The 26,082-nt window shown below is 42.2% G+C and overlaps 1 long non-coding RNA gene across 1 annotated transcript in view; it reads right to left on the bottom strand.

Moving 5' to 3' along the window:
- LOC132429452 (uncharacterized) overlaps positions 1-26,082 on the bottom strand; it is a 259,274-nt gene that overhangs the window by 37,820 nt on the left and 195,372 nt on the right. The window contains exon 5 of the long non-coding RNA XR_009520352.1: positions 11,240-11,326. This is a non-coding gene — a long non-coding RNA (uncharacterized lncRNA). The remainder of the gene's footprint in view (positions 1-11,239; positions 11,327-26,082) is intronic.

Raw genomic sequence — 26,082 nt, 5'->3', positions numbered from 1 at the left:
TGAGCTAATCTCTACTGTAAAATGATATTCAGCGCTTTTAACCCTGTTCACAGACATTAACTAGGTAGAAATTAATTTACTTTTCTTTATTACCCTAATGATCTACACACCATGGAAGGAACAAGGGAATTCATATTCACTGTTTTCTTAGGCTGTTTTATCCGTTGCCTTAATGTGGCTTTCCGTGTTAGCAGATTGTTGCGGTAACCATTATTGCAAATTGCTCCTTACCATTCTGCTCATGTCTCTTTGACAGTATAGACCTAGAATTGGAAATTTCTGTTTTTACGTTATAAGACAGGAGGCTACGGAGGCTAAAAAGTAAGATTCTAGTCACTGCCACCTACAATTCCTGAATGACAGTCTCAGAATTGCAGAATATTCTATACTAAAGGTCACTCAGAAATTGTCCAGGTCTAGTCCGTGGGTTCACACAATCGGGCACTGACGTTCAGATGGCCTAAATGATTTGAGTAGGGCAGAACCAGGTATGGCACCTGCACTCACGCCCCTGGTGAATTCTCTTTACAGGCTCTACTTAAGGATGTGTCTGCTGAATGATCAGTGTAACACGAAGAAGATCTTTGGGACCATACTCAATGTCACAAGGTCCTTATTTCTAAAATGCAACTTTCATAGCGCTGCATCTTAGGGTTCTGTATTAGTGAAAGAAAGTAAAATATTTGTAAAAGGTAAGCTGTGTGATTGAAATTAAAGGAGAATTTTGCTGTACTTACCTAAAGACGGGGAGCTGTCTCCAAATGTTTTCCCCTCAGCCTAAGTGTCTGGACATCTTGGAATTTAGAAACATCTGATTATGTAAAGCTTTGCTACCCAAGAGTGTGCTCCACACACCGAACGCATCAGCCTCACTTAAGAGTTGGTAGGAATGCCGCATTTCAGGCCCCGTTCAGCCCTGCTAAATCAGAATCTGCATTTTAACAAGATCCCTGGGGGATCCCTGTTCATTAAAGTTTGATAAACACTATTTAAAGGAAGCAGTCAATAGAACTTGGAAGGACAAGTGTTAGAGAAACAAGCTATTAAAGACCATCAAAGATTGGTCTCAGAATAGAAAAACAAGTGTTTCAGTGGGGTTAGAATTTGGAGGGCAAGAGATGAAGGGAAAATAGTACAGTGGGACAAGAATAGAAATGAGGTGGGGTATTATTCTATTTGAAATCCAAATGTGCACTAAGTATTTAGAAAATACATATTGATTGAATTAATGAAAACTTGGCCTACTTATTCCTCCCTGGGTCTTCTAGAAAGGCTCGGAGAAGACAAGCCAAAGCCAGCTTTGAGAAGGCTAGTGTTTGTCCTGACAAGAACGACTGTGGAAATGCATAACCACCCAGTACCAGAAGGGGGTTGACTGGGTTACCACATACTAGTTAAATGCCTCTACTAATGAACCAAGTCAAAAAGAATCTGATGAGTGCAAATAAAGAAGTACAGATGACATGTCTTCAAGAAAGTTTATTAACTTGCTATTCTTCTTCTATACTCGCGCTATGCCAGAGTCTCCATAAACTGTGTCAGCAAAACATTCCTTGATTGATGAAGAAGGTCAAGTTGCCAGCAACACATTAATGTTTTGAAACTTATGTGTGTGCTAGAAAATAGCGGGTTTAAATCACTGGATTCTGAAAAGTTAAAATAACACTTACATCACCCATTTATAGCTATTATAATTTCTTGAGGATATTTTTAAAATGTAGCATGCTGCAACTCTTTTTTTTTTCCTTTTAAATCCTAAGATTAATTCTCAGAAGACAAACTACGGTAATTTGTATTAATCGTGTACTTGGGATTTCTGGGGCTAAGAATGATTGTCAGATATAAAATTCAGTGAAGAGTTTCCCTGAGGAAACAGAACCCATACTCACCAAAGATGAAGATAAGGAATGAATTGTTTTGAAGAATGCTTTACCCATCCATTACTGATGAAACTGACACTAAGTTGTATCTAAAGTGGCCTCCATAATTTATTTTCCTTGCAGTTCCCAAACTCTGCGTCCAACCACGAGCTACTGGCCAAAAAACACAAGGGTATGACCTCCTAGACACCACATCCACTCTGAAAGCAAAGATGGCATGATTTAAACTCTGGTAGATACAACCTTCTTACCGAGTCAGTAGAAATTCAACCATATGACAGTCTGCCTTCAGAAACAGGACCCCAAACACTACTTTGCCCTTGGAAACCATGGCTGTGTGAAATCACTCAAGTTTATGCCACTGAAAAGGAGAGGACATTATTGTCCTGCACAGGGAGGTAATTTGATTTAAAAAAAAAAATCTTCATAAATGTCTAAACAATACTAAGTAGGTCCTTATATGTCAAGTGGCTACAGATGTTTAATACACAAACTCTTATCCAACACAGACACAGGTAATAGCTGTGTTTCCTGTCAAACTCATAACAAATGTGACAAAGTAATGACTGTCTTCTAGGGCAAGGCCACAGGCTCTTCGAAAGGGTGGATATATTAGCTAAGAAATGAAGACCATACAGGAGCCTGAGGGTCTTGCTCCTATTTCTGCTGTAGACCTTCAGGGTGCAAGAATTAAATAAAACATGAATTCTAAAAACACTGTACCCAATCTTACCTTTAATAGGCTTTCTTAGGAAAAGAAAAGGCCGGAGGAACCATGGTCATTCTCGGCATGTTGCTTTGTGCAAGACCCAAGGAAAGCTAGGAGGCTGTACAGTTATCTCCCTTGATGTAATTCTGAACTATACAACCTACTACCTCAACCTGGGAGCATGCAGTCACAATGGCTGGAAAGCTACCATTTCTTAAGCAATGAAATTACAAGTTAGTCTTATAATTGTTCTTCATGCTGTCACTTATTTGGGCCATTCATAAGAGACAGCACATCAAAGGGTCCGACAGTAAAGAAAATAACACAAGAACCTTGGCATGAGATTACTGTGCAGACTGGAAGGAAGGAAATACTTGGGATCGGTCTTCTAGAAATTAGTTGTCTATGAAAATTATGGTAAGGTTATATAATGGCTGTCGTTCTGATCAATCTAATGTCCTCTGGTACCTGTTAACAGAACAATGAAAGCAGACCAATATTTAAACTCGAGGAGCTGAAGAAAGAATTAGGAAGACAAATGTTTCCCTTGTGAACCTGGAAAACTGGAACCTCTAAAGGGTTGGTGAACAAGAGGAAATAGTTTAAGCCAAAACATGGTGAAAAGGTATAGGAAACAGGATTATGAACAAATCAGAGATAAACAAATAATATAGAAGTTACGGTGAACATTCGCTCAACAGTATTCATCATGTACATCAAGTAATTCACATATTTATAAAGCGCCCATTTTCCAGAGGTGACTGCTTCAGCACTTTTTTCACAAAGTCTATCCCTGTTTATTTAGCAATGTATAGAAATGTGACTCTCTATTTTTTTCATTATAAGGTATTAAATTTCGCTGTTTGTACTCTTCATTTTTAAACTGGGTCTTTATCTTCAGGGCCAGTTCAATGCTGGAGTGACAGACAGACTCATAAGCTTGGTGGCTTCCCATCTCTGTGTGTTCCCATGTTTGGTCAGGTTTGTATTTTCCCATGAGGACTGCTCTGTGGCTATCTCTCCTCATTGCTCAAGTGGACTCTGGTTTTGCCTGGTTAAAGGCTGTTCCTCAGAGGGGCTGGGCCTAACCGTATAAGATGGAGGGGTGTCTGAGGGCACAGGGAATCAAAGAGTGATAATTCTATCATGCTGATTGCGTTCAAAAGACAGATGCAAATGCTGAAGAGCTGGTGTTTCTTCATGCTACTCAACTAACTTGGCGAAGGATCATTTTTCCAATTTTTCCAACCCTATTCCCTCACGCAGCAATCGGGGAGTAAGGCTGCTTTTTTGAGGAGGCTGCCTCTCTTCAATCAATGCTACCTGGTTTGGGGGAAAGACTGGGACGTTACTTTTACCAAGCAAACTCCTTCATCCTTCAAGCCTCAATTCAAAGAGTTCTTTCTCTGATTATCTCGTAATTTCACACACACATTTCTAATCTAGCCCTAACACCACTGCATTATCACTTATCTGTCTCCTTCACTAGACCCTGAGCTATGTGAAGATGAGGCTGCACTACTCACCTTTGCAAATCTGGTACCACCTGCATGTCTACTACCTGGCACATAGCAGAGACTTAAAAACATGTTCATGAAAACAAACATGTATGAACGAAAGAACAAAGTGGGAGTATAAATGAACCTAAAGTTAAAGGCTAGGCAATTTTTATTTTTATGCCAGGTCCCCTGTTCTTCCATTTACACTGTAACTTCAATCATAGGAAGGTGGATTTGCTATCAAGATTCCAGAGGGGGGAAAATTGTAGAATGACTGAATTCAACCTGACAAGTATGCCTTAAGTCCTGGATCTCATATGGAAATTCAAGAAGTAACTCCAAGTCCCCTGCCTTTTAGATACTCACTTATGCATATGATTTAATATCCACTGGGGCACTAAAAGAAAATATAATTCATTTCCTTGCACTGACCTTTTGCCTGATTCTATAAACACAGTCAGGATATAACTCTTATAAATGGGAAACAAGGCAGTGGAGGGGCAGGTAAGAGAAAGCAAAAGAAGATACAACAAAGAGAGGTTAAGTTTCAGTGTACTAGAACACTAGTATATGAGTATAAACATATAGCTTACAGAGCTTTTAAATATCTGGAAATGGAAACATTCATCTTTCTCCATGTACCTTCTTCTTCTAGGGGTCAAAGATAAAAAGATGTTGCTCTTAGAATACTAATGGTTTTCAACACCCTGCTCTTTTAGTTGTGTGAATTTCCTTGTTTATTTACACTGATTTTAGCCCATTATCATGTATTAGTGCAATTATGGCTCATTACATAATTAGTGTAAATATTTGTAGGCATGTAATAACAACATGCAATTATGATATGGAGTGATGTCATAAAAGGTCTTATTGAAAAGGGAAAGTAAAAAAATAAAATAAATAGCATTTATAGGAGAACAGTAGTTACATACCTTTAGGTATAGAGAATCTATTTTACTCTTTTAACTTTAAAAAAACATATTTTAAAGGTATTCTGAATACAGACAGACAGACCCTCAGACTATTGAACATTGAGGTTTTTAAGTGCTACCAGCAGCAATCTTTCCAAATGAAGGGAGGGTGAATCTTGAACAATGCCATGAGTGTCTGAGATTACAGAAAAGCAGGGACTCCCCACTAGTAAACATATTCTGTATTGATCTGGTGTTTGGAAGTTGGACAAACGTTATGATTAAAACATGATTCATTGAAGTCTGTGTTGGTATGGCCAACAAGCAATTCTGCAAAGGGACTCCTGACCAGATAATCAGTTTTTTGAAGTCAGAGTAATGTCTTCACCCTCTAGCAAAGTACTGAACACATAGTAAGCATTCATAAAGGTTTGCTGAATGAACGAGTGGATGCATCCTATAATGTGTCTGGCCATATGGCTCCAGCGAAATAAAAAAGTGGCTTTATTCCAACTCATACTTTATTGAGTAACATGTTAGGTGTTAATAAGTCTGCAGATTTGGAGAGTCATTCCTATTGACTGCTCTGTAAAATTTCAGCACTATTACAGGCCTAAGAAACTTTTAAAATCTCAATTAGAGAGGCTAGGTGACATCTGATGAAGTTAAATAACATAGTCAGCAAAGATCTAGAGTACCTAACAAATGTCGGGGAATGACTGGTAAGCACACTGAAAAGTAAGAAATCATATTAACTTAAAACTCAAAGTTAATTTTGTCCTATATGTATCAGTTTCCTCCCATGAAGAGAAATCCATTTATTAATTTTGAAACACAAACAAGAAACCCTTTCAAAATTAAACACCAGTTCCCCCTACTCTCTCCAAACTCTGGTGATAAAGGGTGAACTGCTTTATCAAACACGATTCTTGGAATAATAATTATTTTTTTCTGTTAAAGAAAAACAAATCTGAATTATAATCTCGTGTTACAGCTTCATAAATATATTTTTAATAATTTGAGAATTTTAATAAAACTAGTTTGTTTTATACCCATTCTCTCTACACCCCCAAGCAATAATGACTACTGAATATATATTTTAGAGTCTTTCTGAGGAAAACCTGAAGTTATTTAACTTTCTGCAGCTTCCTGTAACATATCTGGTCCACTCTGAGGGAGTCCCAAGGGAATAATTAATAGCTACAGAACCACTCATTCACGAACATGGAAGAAGGGAAAAATACTGAATTTCATCATCCTGTAAAATATTTAATATCCTGTTTCTTGTGACCAGTGTCCAGGGGCTTTGGGCTTTCCACTAGAATATTTTCTAGCCAGGTGAATCAAATAATCATGTCCTAGGCCTTTTAGAAACTTTGAAAAGATGGACTGCTCTGCATAATCTTTTTTCTTAGGGTAATGACTGGGTTTAAAAAAAACCCTTAAAAGAAACGATCTGGGGCTTCCCTGGTGGCGCAGTGGTTGAGAGCCCGCCTGCCGATGCAGGGGACACGGGTTCGTGCCCCGGTCCGGGAAGATCCCACGTGCCGCGGGGTGGCTGGGCCCGTGAGCCATGGCCGCTGAGCCTGCGCGTCCGGAGCCTGTGCTCCGCAACGGGAGAGGCCACAACAGTGAGAGGCCCGCGTACCGCAAAAAAAAAAAAAAAAGTCACCTACTGGTCACCCTGCAGTCTTAATGTCGTCCCTGTGTAGGGAATTCAGGCTGCTCAGCATCCCCTAGATTCATGAGCTCTGTTGGTCCCACTGGCAGCACATTTAATAGCAGGTTAAAGGGATGATGAGTAGATACACGATTTTGCCTTCATCAAACGGAAGTGTTTATCCAGGGAAGGTACAGGTTTAATTTGCTAGCAGCTTATCCATTCCGAGTCGACCACTTCAAAGAGGTGTATAAAAGCAACCGAGTAGATTGTTTGCTTAATGGGCAGATAAAGGCCTTGGGCAAAGAATTATACATGATACACACCAATGGGGACAGACTTTTTCTTCTGGATGTAATGTTCCATCATTCCAGAACGAAGCAACAAGTTCTCAGTAAGCTGGAAGTCAAGATCTACAGACCACCCTCCTCAATGCTTTGCAGAGCAAACGCATACACACAACATCCTCAGGGTGTAGCATTTGCAGAGCTTGGTATTCTCCAAGACGTCTTTAAACAATGTCACCTGTATCTGGGCCTTCCTAATTCCGACATACAAAATTTCATTTTTACATGCTTGATAGAAGAAAGAGCTCTAGCTACCCGTGAACAGTGCGGCTCTTATGAGGAGCCAGCATTTAGTGAAAAAAATGTATCCATCTGAATTTCAAACCTTTTGCTGATGTTAATAACTACTTCATATTGACTCTTTTTTGTTAGAATAGGCTTCACCAAAAAAAAAAAAAAAAAAAAAAAAAAACCTTAAGGGAACTCCTGGTACTATGTTTGACCAAAAGGGAATGCAAAAGTTTCAGAGTCATCCAGATCTGATCAACTTTTCACCCTGGGTTCTGTTTACAGACTCTTCAGCTCACATTGCTGGAATGAGACAAATATAGCCAATTTTGCTTTGATCTGGAGTCAGTTTGGCTTTCCAATCCTGGCACAATGGTGACATTTAAGAGGCAAGGGGATAAAATTATTTTCATTCCAGCCTTTTAAGCATGGTGAAGAGTTATAAAACAGCTCTGGACAAATATGAAGCTGGACCTGAACGAGCCATTTCTTTTTTATAAAAGTTCTTTTTCTTACATTGCTGGGTATGTCCAGAAGTATAAACAGTTAAGCACATCCATTCCCCTCATTAATTTTATTTTTAAAGGCAAGGACTGATTTGACGGCACTTGGAGAACAATGGGAAAGGAAGACTTACTACAAGGTACTGATACAACCCACACCAGGGTGAACTGGGTCTTGTAAACAAGTCTCTGTCACTTTCCAAAAAAGATCAGATAACTTTGAAAACAATGTCAGGCTCACAGAAAACAAAACAAACCCTCGTGTATATATCTATTTACTCACCACTCAATAGGAAGTTGTCTGAGTCACCCCCATTCCTGCTGCCTCACCTGTGAGCCCAGGCTCTTTGTCTGACAGCTGAGAGCAGTTAGAAGAAAGAAGGGAACTGAGGGCGAGCCTATAAATTAATCATTGGAGAGCCTCATCCATTTCAGGACAAAAGATCTCCTTCCTCCGCACCAGCCCCTCTTTCCGTGTCTACCCCTCTTAGAGGAAACTAAGGGGAAGAGAAGGAGAATCAAGGAATTGGAAGGGACTTTGATGGCAGACAGGCAAAGCCCGCGGCCTGTGAGATTGCCCACAGACACATACCTATAGACACAAGCTTGTGTGGGCTATCATCACAAGTTCGGATCTACGGGTTTGTGGCAACAGGCCTTAGGATCTCTCTCGTGTGGGTGTCTGACATGTCTGAAAATGAAACGTTAACACCATTAGTCCAACCAAAGGTTCTGCCGTTCTATCATTTCACGCCAGAAACGGGAAGACTTCATCCCGCCCTTAAAAGGGCAAACGTTAAGCAGCATCTTCTAGGTTCTCCCCCACATACTTCCCTGTTTTCACTTATTCCACAGACACAACGGGCTTCAGGTAAACCTCATCATTTTACTGTTTAATATTACAGAAGACTCATTTATTCAGGCCTTCACACACACACGGAGCATAGTGATGGCAAATGAGCAGAATAAAGAAAAGTCTTTCAGTTGTAGGGAGAGAAAGAGAGAAACACTGGAGAACGCAAGTGCAAGTTCATTCTTTTAAATACCTGTAATTACACGAAAAAAAGATGGTGAATTTTTCCTTTTTTATTTGCGTTCTGGCAGACAGCTGTAATAAACTAGCAAGCACCGCCTATGGGCCTGTTAGTATTTCCTGAAAATTATTCTAGAGATTTCCAGTTATATTAAATTGGAAGATTCATCGTGAGGAAAAGTTTGTATTTCACCCTCACTCCGCCCCTGTTCTTGGTCCAAACACCAACAATGAGCAAGTCTGGGCATATTTTCTAAAATCTGAACCAGAAAAGAAATTGTATAGTTGCTCCCCTCAAAACTGTCCCAGGTTGTGGGAATGACTCTATTTCTAAGGACTTCTCATAAAAGGATTTTGTTTGTCAGCATAACATCCTTTCTTCATAATCAGTGTTCTACAAGTAAAGGAGTAGCCAAGACAATGTACTTTCATTAATGGCTCCTTTTGTGAATTTTATTGAGGACAGAGTCTGAAGCGTGAGTACTTCAAGGACAAATGATGGAAAGCAAAATCATCCATCTCCCTGGATGTGGGGAAAAACATATGCCTCCATCTCTTTGTAGGACCTAAAAAGAGACCTTTTCAACTTTTGTTAGCAATGACCGTAGATGCTGGTTCTCAAAAAAAAAAAAAAAAAAAAAAAAAGATCTTTGCCGTGACAGAGGAACATTCATTCCTACCTCAAGAATCTGGGAGGCTCTCCTAATAACAAAAAAACACAGCTGAATTTGAGAATTATTCAGAGAAAAGAGCATGCCCCGATGTATACAACTTAAAAGGTGGAAGCGAGAGAACAGGAAACCAACAGTGGGACAAATAGGGAAGAGGAGGCAATGGTTCATAGACACTTCATTGTCTGCCTGTTTAATCACGATGGAGCCACAAGCATCACTGCTCAGAGTTCACTGGTGCTGTGAAGGTTGCCAAGACCGAGAATTTCGTTGCAGCTCCATGGCCGGACTTTTAGATTCAAAGAAACAACAGTCCCAAGTGGAAGCAAGGAGGATCCAAACCAGTTACCTCAAAATGGTTTGGACTTTCTGTTATTTTAAAATGTTCATTTCCTTTATAGAACAAAAGGTTTTAAAATAAACTCCAAGCCTCTTATTTTGCTTTGATCTCCCTGACAAGGTCATAGGGCCAGAGGTATTTGAGGATGGGCGCTTTGCACACTGTTAAGGATGGCTGGAATGTGTGTGACACAGGAGCTCTTATTAATGTACAAAGGAATAGGCTCAGGCTCCCAAAGTGACGAGAACTGTTGTTATCATTTATTAAAAAGACAGAATGCAATATTTGTTAGCAACGGATGAAGATCTGTCAGAGTTACACTGAATCATTCAAGAAGCATCACCTTTGTAACTCTGCACCTCCAAGTCCATAACAAGGAGCTCAATGCCGTGTTTCAACTGGGGGCTTCTCTGTGTCTTTGTGTGTGTGTGTGTGTGTGTGTGTGTGTGTGGAAAATACAGGACAGAGAAAAGTTATTCATTCTGAAGGGTTTGTAGTGTTAATTTCCAAACAATCCAGAGTTTTAATTTTAGAAAATAAAAGAGAAATCAGAAGATGCCCAGGTGGCAGAGAAAAGAGAAAGTTAGATACCGACCTAGTAGAAGAATGGTTTATTTGGGAATAGACATTTTCCCAAATATCAATTGAATACCTCCTTCAAGAACCATCTTTGTGTTGAGTAGAATAATAAGGGTTCTTTTCAGAGGAAAGTTTGTCCTGCTTTCTTAAGCAAGATTCTGTGGGGCTACCTTAGATAGTAACACTAATAATTAACTTGGAAAATGTAGGCAAATACCTATAAACAATGGCAAAAGTAGGGTAAGGTAATTTATCAAGCAAATATATCATTTGTGTTATTAAACATATTTACGTAGCACAAAGTCCTCCAATAACACTGAAAGGAAGCTACTTATATCACGATAGCGGAGCTCAAATCCTAGTCACTGGACCTGTGTAAGCATAGTTGTATAAAATATGTCTACATACTGTATGTAGTACTAATCTAGGACTAAAGTTAAAACATCAACTATTATGCCAATATTATGTTATAAAGCACCAGTTATTATGCAACTTCTATAAGCCATATCTTCCAGGAATTCAGAGCACATGTTAGGCTTTTTAGAGATAATCCTCTAATACTTATATTTCTAAGTACAATTACTAAAGACAGCCACAGAGTTTAAGAACGGCGTCTGATGGTTTCAAATGAGGTTTGCCTAAATCGTTGTCAAAAGAAATAAGCACTGTTAAGCAATAACTTTCAAAATATTTTTCTGAGCTCCACAGAATTGAATAATCTGCTCGTTGGCTACAAATATTATAAAACTGGTTGCTATTGTCAAAAAATCAAGCTTAAAGTAGTTATTCTTCATAATTAAATGATTCAAGCATGCCCTAAAAACTTGTAATACTTGAGGAAATGGAAGGTTTGGAGAAATTATAGGAAAATATAATTACCTGAAAAAAGGAACTTCTTGTGAATCCTGTTTTTGTAAACCTGTTGCCATCTTGCTAGGCCAGCATCTTCAAACCATTTGCCTGCGTCTGGAAAATAAAATTATTTTAAACGGATCAAGATTTTTTGCTTGGTTTGTTTCTTTTTGTCACCCAACTCTTTTATAAAGCTGAACTAGAATTCATGCCAAAATGAAAGTAAAAAGGAACACACCAAAAAAACGGAAATAAAAGTAATTCTAGAAAACACTGGGCAGCATTATGGTTTCTTCATTTCCAGAACTACACATGATAAAAAGGTTCTGCAAATAAGTCACTTTCACATTTTTCCTGGAATTTCCCTGGCTACCGATGACTCTTGAGAACGATTTTACCAGAAAAGTGATCAAATAGGAATGCGACGTCTCGGAATCCTCCCAAATTCCAATGTTTTATATCAAACTGCTCATTCGCTAAACATGATTAAGAGATAGGCTATCAATAATTAAGCAGGGTTAAGTATAATCAAGTTGGGCAATCATTACCTGGCATGACGTAGCATCACTGAGACACTGTTTTAACTTTTTGATTCAGAAATGGTTCGGGAGTCATTATTTCTCTCTGCTGATGGGGCCGCTAAAATAGAAGTAAAATATCTGATTGTGGTGGATTCAGGAGTCTGTCCCCCTCCACCCCAGCGGGCTTCTTGGCTTCCATTCCAGCGGTCTTTCATTGGCCAGGTTTTAGATGCAGGGTTTGCTTTTCCTTCATTGTTCCTTTACTAGTGGAAGGAAAACTCACTGTGCAGCTGCTCGCAAAAGGGAAAATGTACTTGAGTTTTGCCTGGCTGTGGACTTGAACACCAAATCCACGGTGATGTCAGCAGAACGACACCGACAGACAGATCCCCTGCCCTTCCACCCTCCTTCTCTTTAAAAGAGGTATCCCTTGTACAGAATCTCAGCACACCTCCTTTGTCCTGGGGGGAAAGAGCAATTCAACTGAACAACCTGTTATGAAAGAAAGAGAGAAAGAGAGGGAGGGAGGAGAAAGAGACAAAGAGACAGAGAGAGAAAAAGGAGAGAGAATTAAACAGAAAGTGAGAGATGGAGAGAGAGGAAGGAAAGAAGGAAGGGAGGGAGGGAGGGAGGGAAGGAAGGAGGGAGGACAGGAGGAAGGAAGAAAGAGAAGGAGGAAGGGCAGGCAGAAGGGCGGGGGTGCGGCAGAGGGGGGGGGGGAGAGAGAGAGAGAGAGAAAGGAAGAAAGGAGGAAAGAGACAGAGGGAGAACTCAAATCTATCCCTGGCATTAACCCGACATCGCGAAGCAGGAGAAACAGCTAGTATTGGTCTCCCTATGGCTTTCCAGTTCTCCTGATGTCTTTTCTCTCACCCTCTGCAGCCCCTGCTCTTTGTAGAAAGATCCAATCACCTCAACAAAAGAGGCACATCCAGCAAGTGCTCCTCCAAGAGTAATTCACGGGTGCCACGCATCACAGCACATTTTCTCCACCTGCGACCTGGCCACCAGGACACCAGCCTCCAGGGTGCGAGTGTCCCTCAAGCACCCCGTGCAGACAGACAGAGGCTTCCGGCACCAGAGCCATCTAGCTTAGGTAGAAGGAATTCTTCTCTCCCCAGGAAAAACTGACCAGAAGGGAGCAGGGGAGGGAGGAGACTGGCAAAGCAACGCCATGGTGTTCGCGTTCCTTTCGGGCAGAGGGAAAATTAGGAACCGATATTTATAACCTTCCTACTACATACTCCCTGTATTAAAAAAATAAATAAATATTTTACGTCAAATGAAAAATGAAAGTGTGGCTAGGTCGGCTAAAGAACAAAGACATGAAAAATGGCGTGATAGAATAAAATAGATGGGATGAAAACAAAAGATGCCCTCAGATAATTTGAGTAGTGTGCTTTTTTTGGGAGGGGGTAATTTAAAAACGATCTTAAACCCACCAAGTGTTCACTTACAACAGATGTATAACAGGGACCGACTATTTAAGAGTGAGAAGTTGGAGGCAAATTTGCTTTTGACACACCCGAGGAAACAAAAGAGAGAGGGGCTGCCAGTAACAAGTTGTTTCGTGTGCAACTGGCTAAGGAGGTCGCTTTCACTTTTGAAAGCGTTAAGTTTGCTCAGGATGACAATTTTTCTTGCTTTTTAAAATACAAGCAAGGGTGCCAGCCTGCAAATTCCTTTCTAGCTATATTGTTAATAAAGCCAAAAAGGCTTTTACGAGAATTAACATTTTAAAAAACACAGAAGACCCTGATTCTGGTATGGAAACACGAGACACATGTTTTTAAAAAATCGGATGTCTGTCATTTCTTGAATATAAACGAATTATAGGCTGCACAAAGCTTTCTATATGCCAGGCAACTTTAACACTTTTATGTTCAAAGCTATGTTTTGCTCTTGTTCTACCACAATTGGATTAGAAAGCTCCAAATGAAGTGAGGGTACAGGGTGGCTAGGGGGAATATTGAGGATCAGATCACTTGGATCCTGCAGGAAAGGAGATATGCAATAGGTAAAGAGTCTGTATTTCCTTGGAACCTTGGCTGTGTAACAAGGGGATTCTTGTTCTGGGAAAAGTACAAAAGAGCCTGGAGCCTCCACAATGATACTTACAAAAAGAAGCACCCATCAGACACAAGAAGCTAAGTTCAGCTGAAACAGAGACCTTCTGCCTTACTCCAGGGCAGAGGTTCACCCAGGGAGAGCCTGCCAACCCTCTCTCTGCGTTTCACTCCAGGAGAGCTTAGCTTGTCTCATCCAGGGCTCTCCACATCTACTGATTTCCACATTTCCCCCTTCCTCTGGAACAACAAAAATCAACCAAATGGAATATGATTTTATAAAGTCTCCGTCAAATTGAAGTTTGGAAAGAAAAACCAGGTATGAATCTATATTACCTACTACTTCTTGCTCTCAACTTTTCCCCAAATCGATCTGGTTTTGCCTTCCAGCCCTCTACACACCCCCAACACACTCTTTCTCTCTCCTCCAAGCCTCTCTCTCTCTCTCCCACCCTCCCTCCTTCTTCTGCTTCTCTCTCTTTCACACACACACACACACGCACACGCACACGCACACACGCACACACACACACACACTGCCGCTTGGTCCAATCTGGTGCCTACTTAACACCAACAGAATGACAAGCAACATCTGTTTGTAAAGAAGCCAGAATGAAACCTTAACGGCTTTTTGGCTAGGTTTCTCTTTTTCCTTTTTCCCCTGACTCTAAAAGGGGAGGGGGCAAGAAGAAGAAATATTAAGATTTATATTCAACATCGGCTCCAACGAGGCAGCAACTGTACTTCCCTAGAGTTATTTCCAGGTACAGCAATTGTAGGGAAAACCACTGCAGTATTTACGGCTGTCTCCCCTGAAGCAAGCCCGGTCACATAAAATCCAACGTATCAGATTCCTAAGAGTCAGGTTTTTTTCTAAAAGCTTTATATTCATCTTCTAATTAGAATTACAGGACCGCGTGTGTGTGTGTGTATGTGTGTGTGTGTGTGTGTGTGTGCGCGCGCGTGTGCGTGTGTGTGTCAGGAGGTGATGAAAGACAGAAAGGGAAACGAGCAAGACAGAAAAATAAAAGACACAGTTGAGAGGAAAGGAGCTATGCTGTTTCTCCCTTATTTTACAACACGCTGGCGTGTAAACAGGCACCTTTCCGCAGATGCCACACACGAGAGCAGGCACCAGCAGCGGGAGGCTGTGGCAGAAACCTGCACAGCTGTGGCCGTCAGAAACAGGTCCCATCATCCCCCACGGGGATGGGAATTTCTGGAAAGCCACCAACTGTCCACAGAGTCACAATGCAAAGGATCAGAGCTACCTAGATGGGGGAGGGGAGGGGTGGGCAGGCGCTGGTAAGGGGGAGAAAGGCTCCCTCACCAACTCAAGGATTCCGCCCTCAGGGAAGAGAAAGAGGGGACTCTTTCTTTCACTCCCCTTTCACTCTGCGTTTGGAAGAAACCCACACACATTAAGGGAAAAATAAATTCAGACAAGTTGCTAAGGAGACTTGTGTAAACTCCAAGCACAGACATATTTCTTGGCCTTTCCCCCTGTGCTTCATCTTGTATTCTGATCACGTTGCTCTGCGGCAACGTTGCACCAACCTTCTGCATTAATCTTGGCCTTCACCGTGCAGACTGGCAGAGCATGCTGGTTGTATATATCATCTTTCAAACTTAACAAGTGAAAAGGGTGCGCGCGCGCGTGTGTATGTCTAGTTGGAGGGAGAGAGTGGGTGGGGAAACTTAATTTGGAATTTTAAAAACATAGGTGTTGAACAAAGAAGAATATTTAGACTGTGTGTTTTGGGGGCAGTGGGGAAAGGGGCAGGTAAAGCACTGGAAATTTCCCTTTGCCTGTGCGTTCCATCCTTTCGCCACTCTGCTGGCCTTTTCCCCCCCTCCCATATCTCCGGTTAAAATCCTGTATCACTGGGCAGAGGTAAGCAGCGCCGGCATCACTGCAGACGCCCAGGAGGGGCCCAGGCTTCTGCAGAAAAGAGTGTGCTGCACAGAGTGGACCCCTGGCTCCCTGCTTCCCTGCTCAGGAGGGTGTCCCAGAGAGATCAGCTTTTTGAAAACTAACTGCAACGATTCATAAAACCTCTGAACCAAACCTGTTTAGATTCTAAACCAGCTAGCGTTTCAGAGGACAGACCCCGGCCCGATATCCAAGCTCTGGAGCAGAGACCTTCTCCCATAGTGACACATCTTCAGCAGCGGCCAATATATGTCAACATTTGATTTAGGGGAAAATTAACATTTTCTTTCAGGACAGAGATGTTTGTACTGTAGAAGCCAGTATTTTCCTTTCTCAGCCTCGTGTATTAGAATTTCTAAAATCTTCTCTAGGACACAGAAGGGGGAGATAATAGCCAAAATCATGGCTCAGGGTGCTGGGACAAGTCAGTCAAGTCTGTGTGTGTGTGTGTGTGTGTGTGTGTGTGGGTGTGTCCCTGCCTCACTGTCATGAGCAGATTAGGAAGACACACACCAGAGAGTTGGAAGGGGACAGCTACGGGTCCCTTCCCAAATTAGAGAAATTCACAGCATCTGCCCACCAGCTACAACCGAAGAGCCCCAGTGAGGGGCAACCAACCAGGCCCGCTGCTGTTTTCAATCACAATTCTCAGGGGTGCCCATGGGATAAGGAATTGCTAAGGAGATGGGAAAAGTTCCTGCATGTGGTGCATAGAGCTGAGTGTGTGCCTTCATGCTCCAACAAGGCTATGCAGCTTCCATCTCTTCCCTTTGCCAACCTGTATTTGGTTTTCACACTTCAAAGCTAAAGCAAGCTGTGCTGCCTCAGTTGAAATAAGGCAGCCAGGCAACCCTGAAGCTAGCAAGATGGAGGGTTTGCTCCTGCCATTCGCAGAGAAAGACAGAGCCCTGCAACGAGCCCTGCTGGCCCATCCTTTACAAACGACTCCATGCAAGTGAGCCCTAGATTTTAGGGAAGGGGAGATCGTTGGCGTCCTTTCTGACCTTTTCCCTACGAGGCATATCCTCAGATGTTCTGTGCCACAGAGGCATCATGACTCAATCAACATGAAAAATGAACCTGCAGGGAAAAGAGCAGGGTGGGCCTCTCCCAGCGGGCAACTGGGCAATTGCCCTGTGACCCGCCTGGCCTGGGGGCAGGGCAGTGACACCTGCATTTTTTCATTTGTCCAGGAAGCTGCAGTAGCCCAAATCCCAGGAAACCCTGCCTTGTCGCCTGTTGGCTATTTGTCCTGCCTGCTGGAAACAAGAGGACTGTCTTGCCCTAATGTGAAGACATATTTGCTGGGACGCTGCATGATCCTAGAGCATCAAAGACAGGAAGAACTAATTTACAAGATCAACGCAACACCTAGTCCTGCAGTGAAGGATTCTCTTCCATCTAGATTGCCAAAGAAGTGCTTTCCTTTATAAGTTGGCTTACTGCTTTCTCAAATGCCCCAAAGAACAGAAAACATGTTAGATACCTCTTATTACAGCACCACCTGCCCTCCCTCCAACCCTGCCAGTCCTTTGTGGAAAAAGGAAAGATACCAGTAAACAAATGATCAACACAGCCAGGCTAGTCTGGAAGAAAGACTGCATCAGATGCATACGAAGTCAATTCAGATAGCATTCAGATAAAAATATGGTTTTTCACATCATATTGGAAAATCTTTAAGGAGTCTGTCCTTTGAGATGCAGAAAGAAAAACAGCCACATTAACAGTGGCTGGCAAACTAAAATGCTGCCCAGAGACACCTCTCAAAGTATAAAGTAATGCAACTTCTAATTTAACATGGGTATAGGTACATATCTGTGCGCGTTTATATAAACACACACACACCTATATGCAAATATATGTATACACACATGCACACACACACACTTGTCATCCAAATCTCTCACCTCTAGCCTTGAGGTCAAAGACCACATCTTTTTCACATTTTGTAAACTGACCTTCCCTAGTCCACCCTGAAATTCAGTCTTACACTCCGCACACAGGGTAAGGAACAGAATGTTTGGCCTCTCCATCTTATATGAGCTAATGCTTCAGATTGCAAAATACTCTACACATCAGTAAGTCTAGCTGATATTATTACTCCATGTTGTGGTAGAGAGCTGACAGAGAGGAAAGTTAAGCGTCTTTCCAAAGCTCATATATTATTGTAATGACAGCATCAGAATTAAGACTCTCCTCCCTGCCCCGAAGCTGGTGAGAGGGTCCTAGGTCAGGCTGAAGGAATTTCATGGTGCCCCTTCTCTCACTCCGCTTTACTTGTTAGTCGGGCATTTGTATCACATATAATCCCCCAATACAGGAGACCTAGGCCACATGTACTCTAGCAGCTGCCATCTTGGTAAAGCCCAAAGAATAAACCGCCACACACTCCTATAGGAGGTTGATGTCAGAGGTCAACTAAGTTTGAGAAAGGTCTCTAGCAGCGTGTTCTAGTCAAGCCAATCCAACTGTGTGGTCCTATAGCTCTGATCGGGAGTGACAGACAACAGGTCACCTGAGTCTACAAAATGCTTTTAGCATATCTACACCCAGACTAAGGTCTATCCATTTCCCTGTGTAACTGTTAGTGCTTGCTGAATTTTTATTTGTTTTCACACACGGGGCAGGCACGAGGAGAGGATGAGTTCAAGATTTGAAGAGAGGGCATCAAGTGTACAGTGTCCTATGAAAAATGTTGACATATTTTCTATATATTCCCAAGGCGGGTGGTTATTAAAGGACAACTGAAAAACTCCTAGTGTCCCTCAGGGGGACTCAAGGTGGTTAAGCTGCTCTTCTTGGGCAGGATTAATATCCATAATATAATGACACCTCTGTGTTTTCTTCTCACATAAATAATTTATTTCTGACATTTAATATGGACCAGACATCACCTCATGGATGGCTCATAAAAGCACGATCATATTTCCCATTTCTTTTGGTGTGATATTTTTGGGGTGGCAGACAAGAATGGGTGGGGTAAGTGGAAAGTCGAGTCTTGAATCCCGTCTCAATGATTGGTAAACAGAAAAGGCTGGCAAAAGCCACCGATCTAGTCCAAAATCCCTTCTTGAAACATTTTAATGATGCCATGAAAAACTCAAGATGACGCCTTTTTCTATCTTTATTTTTTAAGAATGAAACCCCTTGTGCCAATTCTGACTGACTGGTAGAAGGTGTCTGGAGTACAAACCGAGAAGGATTCTGAAATCCTGCCTGATCGCAGTAGGAAAGGGTTTTCCAAGCGTTAGTAAGTTATCACTGCCCTGGGAGAAGGAGGATGATGATGAAACATATACTAAGTATTTGCCACTCCTGACTGACCCCCAAATCCTCTTGCATTGTCTTCCTTGTGACAGTGGGAAGAGCTAGCTATTCAGCAGCCTCTATGTGATAAAGTTTTTAATTCCTGTAAAGTATAATTGTTATTATTATATTATTTCTGGACATTCTAGCTAATAAAAAAGGAATTCAGGTTGAATTTTTATCTTACATGTAATAGGTCTTACATATTTTATTCACACAATCTTCAGAGTACTCTCTAAGTTACTAGAATAAGGTAGAAAAAATGGCAAAACAATTCCCATCTTCTTCCCTCAATCACTGAGAGATGCAAACCTCCTGACAGGTAAGTCTCTGTTGAAGGCAAGGAAAATCATGACAAAGAGCAATTTCTGTGCAGCCCGGGACGCCAAATCCATTTATCCTAATTTAGTTCTCCGCAGAATCTATGTGCGATGATGCATTTTATAACAAAGACCTCTCTCTGGGCAATGCAGCTGGTCCAGACTGGCATTACCATGTCTCCTGGGAAGCTTGGAAGGCTCCTGGTGCTAGGTGAGGGCAAACAGGGGCAAGGAGAAGACAACGTTGAGATATGGATGTTTTCCCTCCTACCTCGTTGACTTGGCCAAGCTCCCTGCTGCTAGGAGGTTAGACATCTGTGATGAAACAGGACCTGAAATCAGGAGACTTGCCCTTTCTTTAGGGCACTCAGCCACAGAGCTCACCAGACATCCTTAGGCCCTGAGGAAGCTCCATCGTTGTAAACGAGGTCTCACTGTATTTCCTAGGTTCGCTAATGGACGTCTATTCCTTCAAGAAGGCGAAACTTTTGTCTGTGGTCCAAGTAATTAAAGGAAAAGTCCCTTTCCAGACGCAGAAGCCTAAGGGGACCACATCAAAGACTTCCTCACTCCTACCGATCTTTCTCTGCCAAACTCCACACTGTGGGCTATGGAATCCACCTTCCCAAGAGGCAGGGTGGGAATCTCCCAAGGGAATTAGGTATTGATTCCAACCTGTAGGGGCGCCAACTTTATTTTCACATTTCTGAGGTGTGAGAGAGGACGTTTTCCTAGCCTCAGCCCCAAGAACTCAGCCTCACAGCCTGTAAAGGTGCAAATCTTCCAACCAGGGAAGAGAGGTCAGCGATCCTTCTGACTGAGCAACACGGACAGGGCTCACAGGTCCTCCCAAAGTCAGACCTTTACCTAGCCCGTCCCTCCGTCACCACGGAGGACCACAGATGGACTCGCCAGTTCTTCCCCGCTTCAATACATTTGGCAAACGGACACGAAGGGTCGGGGCTGCCAGATGTTTTTCAGTGACCTGTGCACAGGCAGCGAAGGATTAAGATCAAGTCGCTGATGACTTTTCCTTGTGGACCTGGAGCCCCAGCAGAAGTGGTGACCACAGGAATCAGGAGACTCTACCTTTCAGATCGGAATTTTCAAGGAGACCGAGAGGCTTGACCTCCAGAGGGAAGGCCCGGTTGGAGCTCAGAAATAAGATACAATAAAAACTCTGTCTGGACCAGGTTTACATAGGATCCCCTGAGTACTGGAAAATTACGAGAAATTCCATCCAGGAGTTCAGCTGAGCATCACAACGTCGGTTTCTGCACATCTGTAAGTCCTATTAGTGCTTATGAGATCCACTTGCCTGTGGCTTGATTTGGAACTGCAGTTACGCTGAAGGGGCCATGAGGATATGAGCACTGACATATGGCTTCCTCCATCCCCCGCTCTTTGCGGGGAATGGGAGTAAGGGGACCATGAGCTCCAGGGCACCCCCTGTCCTAAACGATCCCCACTATCCCTGTGCGGGAGTGTAGGTGTGCGTCTCCCAGCACCTGCTTAGTTCCCATGAGTTTGCGGGTAGAGATGTTCATATGTTGCTGCTGAAACCCAGAGCTGGATTTTCTCCTGAGCTTGTTCACAGCTCCCCCTAGACCCCTGGCAGACAAAGGCACCACCAAATCCTCACTAAGAGAACATAAAAGCCCTGAGTAAGAGGAACGCGGGCACCCTAACTGCCTTTCTTACAACATATGGCCTATTGGCCTCACTAACACTAATACGATGAAATGCCTATTTAAACATCTTAGCCAAGGGCTCCAACATGGCCTGGCTCCACTCTGCGTGTTCTTTTTCTCTGTTAGATCTCTGCCTTTACTAGAGTCCCACTTCCCTGCACACACATACCCCACAAACGGGCTGTGCCAGATGGGCCCTTAAATCACAGCAATCAGCTGGGAAATTAAATGTTAGAAAATCCAGCAGGTCTCCTGAATTTTCGCACTTGAGAGCTCCGGCGATGCCCTATGGGAGACCCAGGCTCCCTTTTAAAGGAGGGTCAATGTGACGGACCCAGGGTGGGCTTTAGGCCTTGTGGGCATTTCTGGTTTCTTCTCAGAGAACTGCAGTTCAGTTTCATCTGGGTTCTGATGGCTGCTACTAATACTTCCTATTTAGAGAACACACACCTTGGAGGAGCTCAAAACAGTTACAGAAATTAACCAAGCTTTGCAACATCCCTGACAAGTAGGCAGGGACTAGACAGTACTTCCTTCATTTCAGAGGAGGAAACCGAGTTGTTCAGAGGGCACGTTTCTTTGACACGCCTTGCAGACAGGACCCCATGGCCCACTCATTTCCAGGGCTCTGACGAGGCTGCCAAATGAGGTGGGTGTTTATTTATACCATGCTCACTAGTTTGTTGTTCTAGTATTTTCTCACACACACACACACACCCCATCATGCTGTAAGGTCCCAGTGTGCGAATATCACGTCTTTTTTGCTGTGAACCTCCCCACAAGCGTGTATTATAGGTTTCCTTTAGTAGGTGATAACGTGTGACTGATTATTTTGCAATAAACCTATATCTCCTTCTAGGCTGGCTTTCTCCCTCTGCCCAGAAGACTCCTAAATTCTGCTCAAACATCATTTCCCTGAAGACCCCAAGGTCCTATCAGCAGCTGGGTTTTAGGAGTCCAACAGTACCCACCTCGTCCAGCACTTACCCCATTCTACTGCAATTACTAAAAGGTGTAATAGTGAAAAGGAAGTAACTCTGTGGTCTTTGAGACAGACAAGTCTCAGTTTGAATCCTAATTCTGCCATTGTGAGACCTTGGACAAGGTAACCAACTTTCTTCTATCTCCTCCTCTGTAAAATGGGGATAAAAAGACTTACTTTGGAATCCATCATGGCACTATTTGCAACAGGAGACAATAGAAGCAATTTAATATCCGCCTATATGCGAATGGTTAAATACATCAATATTGGAAAATACTCTGTAGCCATTATAAAGACTAGCATATATAAAGAAGAGAGAGAAATACTTCAAATATGTATTAAGGGTGAAGAACAAATTTCAGAGAATATGCATGATTCTATATATACAAACAACGCCCAGATCATGTTGTTATTCTGTACAGGCTTACCTAAACGTAAGGAATGAGATAAGCTCTATGAAGGATGGATAACTAATGGGCTCACAGGACTTCCCTGGTGGTCCAGTGGTTAAGACTCCTTGCTTCCAATGCGGGGGACGTCAGTTTGATCCCTGGTTGGGGAACTAAGATCCTACATGCCACATGGCCCAGTCAAAAAATAAAATAAAATAACGGGCTCAGGAAATGGTAGCTACAACTCCTGCTATGGATGGGTTCCTTGGAGGTGGAGTTGTGTTTTAATCTTTGTATCTCTGGCACCTGGCACATCAGAGGCGCTGACGGAGTGAGTGAAAGAAAACTACTCAATGAGTGATGCTTTCAGGAATTAACTGTTGAGTTAGGAAAGAAGAGTCCTAATGTGAATCACCAAGAGTCTTATGTCTTGTTTGGAATGGTTTTTTTTTGCTTGTTTTTTTTTGCGGTACGCGGGCCTCTCACTGCTGTGGCCTCTCCCGTTGTGGAGCACAGGCTCCAGACGCGCAGGCCCAGCGGCCATGGCTCACGGAGCCAGCCGCTCCACGGCATGTGGGGTCTTCCCAGACCGGGGCAAGAACCCGCGTCTCCTGCATCGGCAGGTGGACTCTCAACCACTGCGCCACCAGGGAAGCCCTGGAATGTTTTTTAATGTGGGGAGGCGGCCTAGTCCTTTGGGAAGAAACTGGACTGAGAGTCATGAGGCCTAGATTCCAGAGCAGTGTTCCTTAAAAGTGTGGTGTCAGGACCACCAGCCACCAAATCACCCAGGAGGCTTATTAATCATACAGATTCCTGTATGAGAATCTGAATCAGATTCTCTGGGACTGTGATTCAAGAATCTGTATTGTAACAATCTCCTTTTTATCTATAGATTAAAAAGTCTGAGAATCACTGCTTTAGATGCTGTTCTACCTTCCTGTTTGACTCTGGGCAAACCACTAACCTTTCCAGAATTCAGTTCCTTCTGTACAATGCAGAGGTTGGGTGGCAAATGCTCCTTTAACTTGTAAAATTCTATGACTGTGATTAATCCAGTTCCCTGCCTTTAGGCAGTCCTGTACCTGAGCCATATAAGATGGACTGTTCAGACCTGGTATGAGCTGCCTTTGGGTCCCTGGGCTACCATTTGGATACTTTTCAAATTCAGAAGCTACTTGTTATTGGATCTTGTACCTTATATTCTTTAATTACTAAAACCAACTGGTAAGGACATTCTCTGAGCATTGGTTCTTAATGATTAAAATATACAGTTTTTGAATTTTAATATATTTGTGTTATAACTATAATATATTAACATAATGTAATTACTATAAGAAATAATATAACAAACACACACAAGAAAGGGAAGGTGGAATGAAGACCCTGGAACAGATACTGATAACAACTGTTAGGAAATATTACTGACAAAAGCCAGTAGAATGTCTCTCTGGCCTTGGGTATGAGTGGAATAAGAGGAATGTGTCCAGTCATTTTCATGAAAATTAAAAGCCAAGAGCAGAGACAGCTGAGTTGAAGAGGGACCCTCTAGCATGTCCTATGTGTGGCAGGCCAAGAAATGGCAGGTGATAGCATCCTCTAAGAAATCCCAAAGGTTTTTAGAAGACAAAATCCAACACCAAATTAATCCCTCCTTCAGTCTTCAGATAGAGAAGAGCTTCTTAGACTCACCAAGAAATGGCTCTAAGTCATAATAAGAATATTCGGAAAGAGATTTCTACCTAAGGCAAGTGTTGGAAGTCACTGAATCTGGATTTAAGTGTTCTCTGTCCTCTTTATTAGGGGTATTGTCTCGGGTGACTGCCTTAGTCACTCAGAGCGCCAACTGCCTTACCCGTAAAATGGGGTTAATAAGAAGACCCATTCCACAAGGTTATTGGGAGAACTGAATGAAATAATGCATGTAAAGTGTCTAGCCTTGTGCCCAAGGCATATTAAGCATTAGGTCAACGTTTAAAAGAAGCCACCCTTCTTCCTGTGATAGTACAGAGGGTAACTGTCCTTTGAGCCTCTCTTGCCTTCCTCACGGGAGCCTGACAGAGTGTTGATTTTGGATTATTCAACGGGGCATGCTTTTGGAAATTCTCAAATTGTTTTCATTTGAGAGTTTCTATGTTATTCAGCTCTGCTCCATATTCCCTTTAATGATTACAACCAAATCACACACATGCATGATGAATCCTTTTAACAAAAAATAGTCTAAAGACCCTTCCAGAGGCTCCTTGAAATATACCTTATAAAAGGAAAGTCAAAATTATTGATGCCAGCACAGGGTCAATGAATAGGGGCTGATGGATTCCTAGGGCCTAGGACGCTGCCTGGCACATGGTAAGTACCAAATAAATATGCACCTGAATGAAATAATGTTATTTGCTGTAACACGGATGGACCTAGAGATTGTCATACTGAGTGAAGTAAGTCAGACAGAGAAAGAGAAATAGCGTATGATACCGCTTATATGCAGAATCTAAAAAGAAATGATACAAAAGAACTTATTTACAAAACAGAAACAGATTCACAGACTCAGAGAATGAACTTACGGTTACCAGGGAGGGACGGGTGGGGAGAAGGGATAGTTAGGGAGTTTGGGATTGACATGTACACACTGCTACATTTAAAATGGAGAACCAACGAGGACCTACTGTACAACACAGGGAACTCTGCTCAATATTCTGTAAAAACCTAAGCGGGAAAAGAATTTGAAAAAGAATAGATACACGTACATATATAACTGAATCACTTTGCTGTACACCTGAAACTATCACAACATTGTTAATCAACTATGCTCCAATATGAAATAAAAAGTTAAAAAACAAACAAACAACAACAAAAAACCCAAATATGCACTAAATGAACACAAGATCTAATGATCATAGTCATTGTGAAAGTAGAAACAGACTTAAAACTTTGTTTAAATGGTTGATAGTGTATGGATAGTAGAGATGGCTAAATCTGAAAATTCTTTGGAAATCTTAGGTCAGAGTTAAGTCACCTGGAAATAAGCTAGCCTCCAATAACTTAGACTGCTGGAGTTATTTAGACATTTCTCATATTTCTATTTTTTTAAGTTCACATTCTGTCACCTCAAAAGTGTCAAGCTCTTTCTCGAAAAAAAATGTCTAAGGGAGAAAGCTAACATTCCTGAGTTTAAAGGCCCCATCTTTGGAATTCTTTGGACCTAAAAGAAGGGGACTGACCAGGAGCTCTTCGATTTGGTCTCTTTCTTCCCATCCCCATCCCTTCTTTCTTCTCTCTCACTCTCACTTCTGCTCACTCATCCTTACTTCCATTTTGTGTTTTGGCTTGCACCTTCCTAGAAGCAAGTTTCACGCTTTTCCTTTGCATTGCCATGTGCCCAGCCCTGGCATAATGTCAAGCACATAGTAGTACAGAAAAAATATTTGTTATATAAATTATGTACTGTATAAAGTATCAAGGAGATTTTGTACCAGGGAGAAAATTTTATTATTTTACCTCTGCAGGACACCCCAGCCATTTCTATCGTACCCCACCATTTCCTACTGCTGGGCATATATTATCCTATATATTTCATGTCTTTATTTGTTCACTACCCTATGAGCTGTGAGAGTCTCAAGGTCGGGATGATGTCTTCCTCCTCTGCATCCTCTCACAAACAG

Source organism: Delphinus delphis, chromosome 8, assembly GCF_949987515.2.
Source record: "Delphinus delphis chromosome 8, mDelDel1.2, whole genome shotgun sequence".
Classification (NCBI taxonomy): domain Eukaryota; kingdom Metazoa; phylum Chordata; class Mammalia; order Artiodactyla; family Delphinidae; genus Delphinus; species Delphinus delphis.
This window is presented reverse-complemented; position numbering and strand designations above follow the sequence as displayed.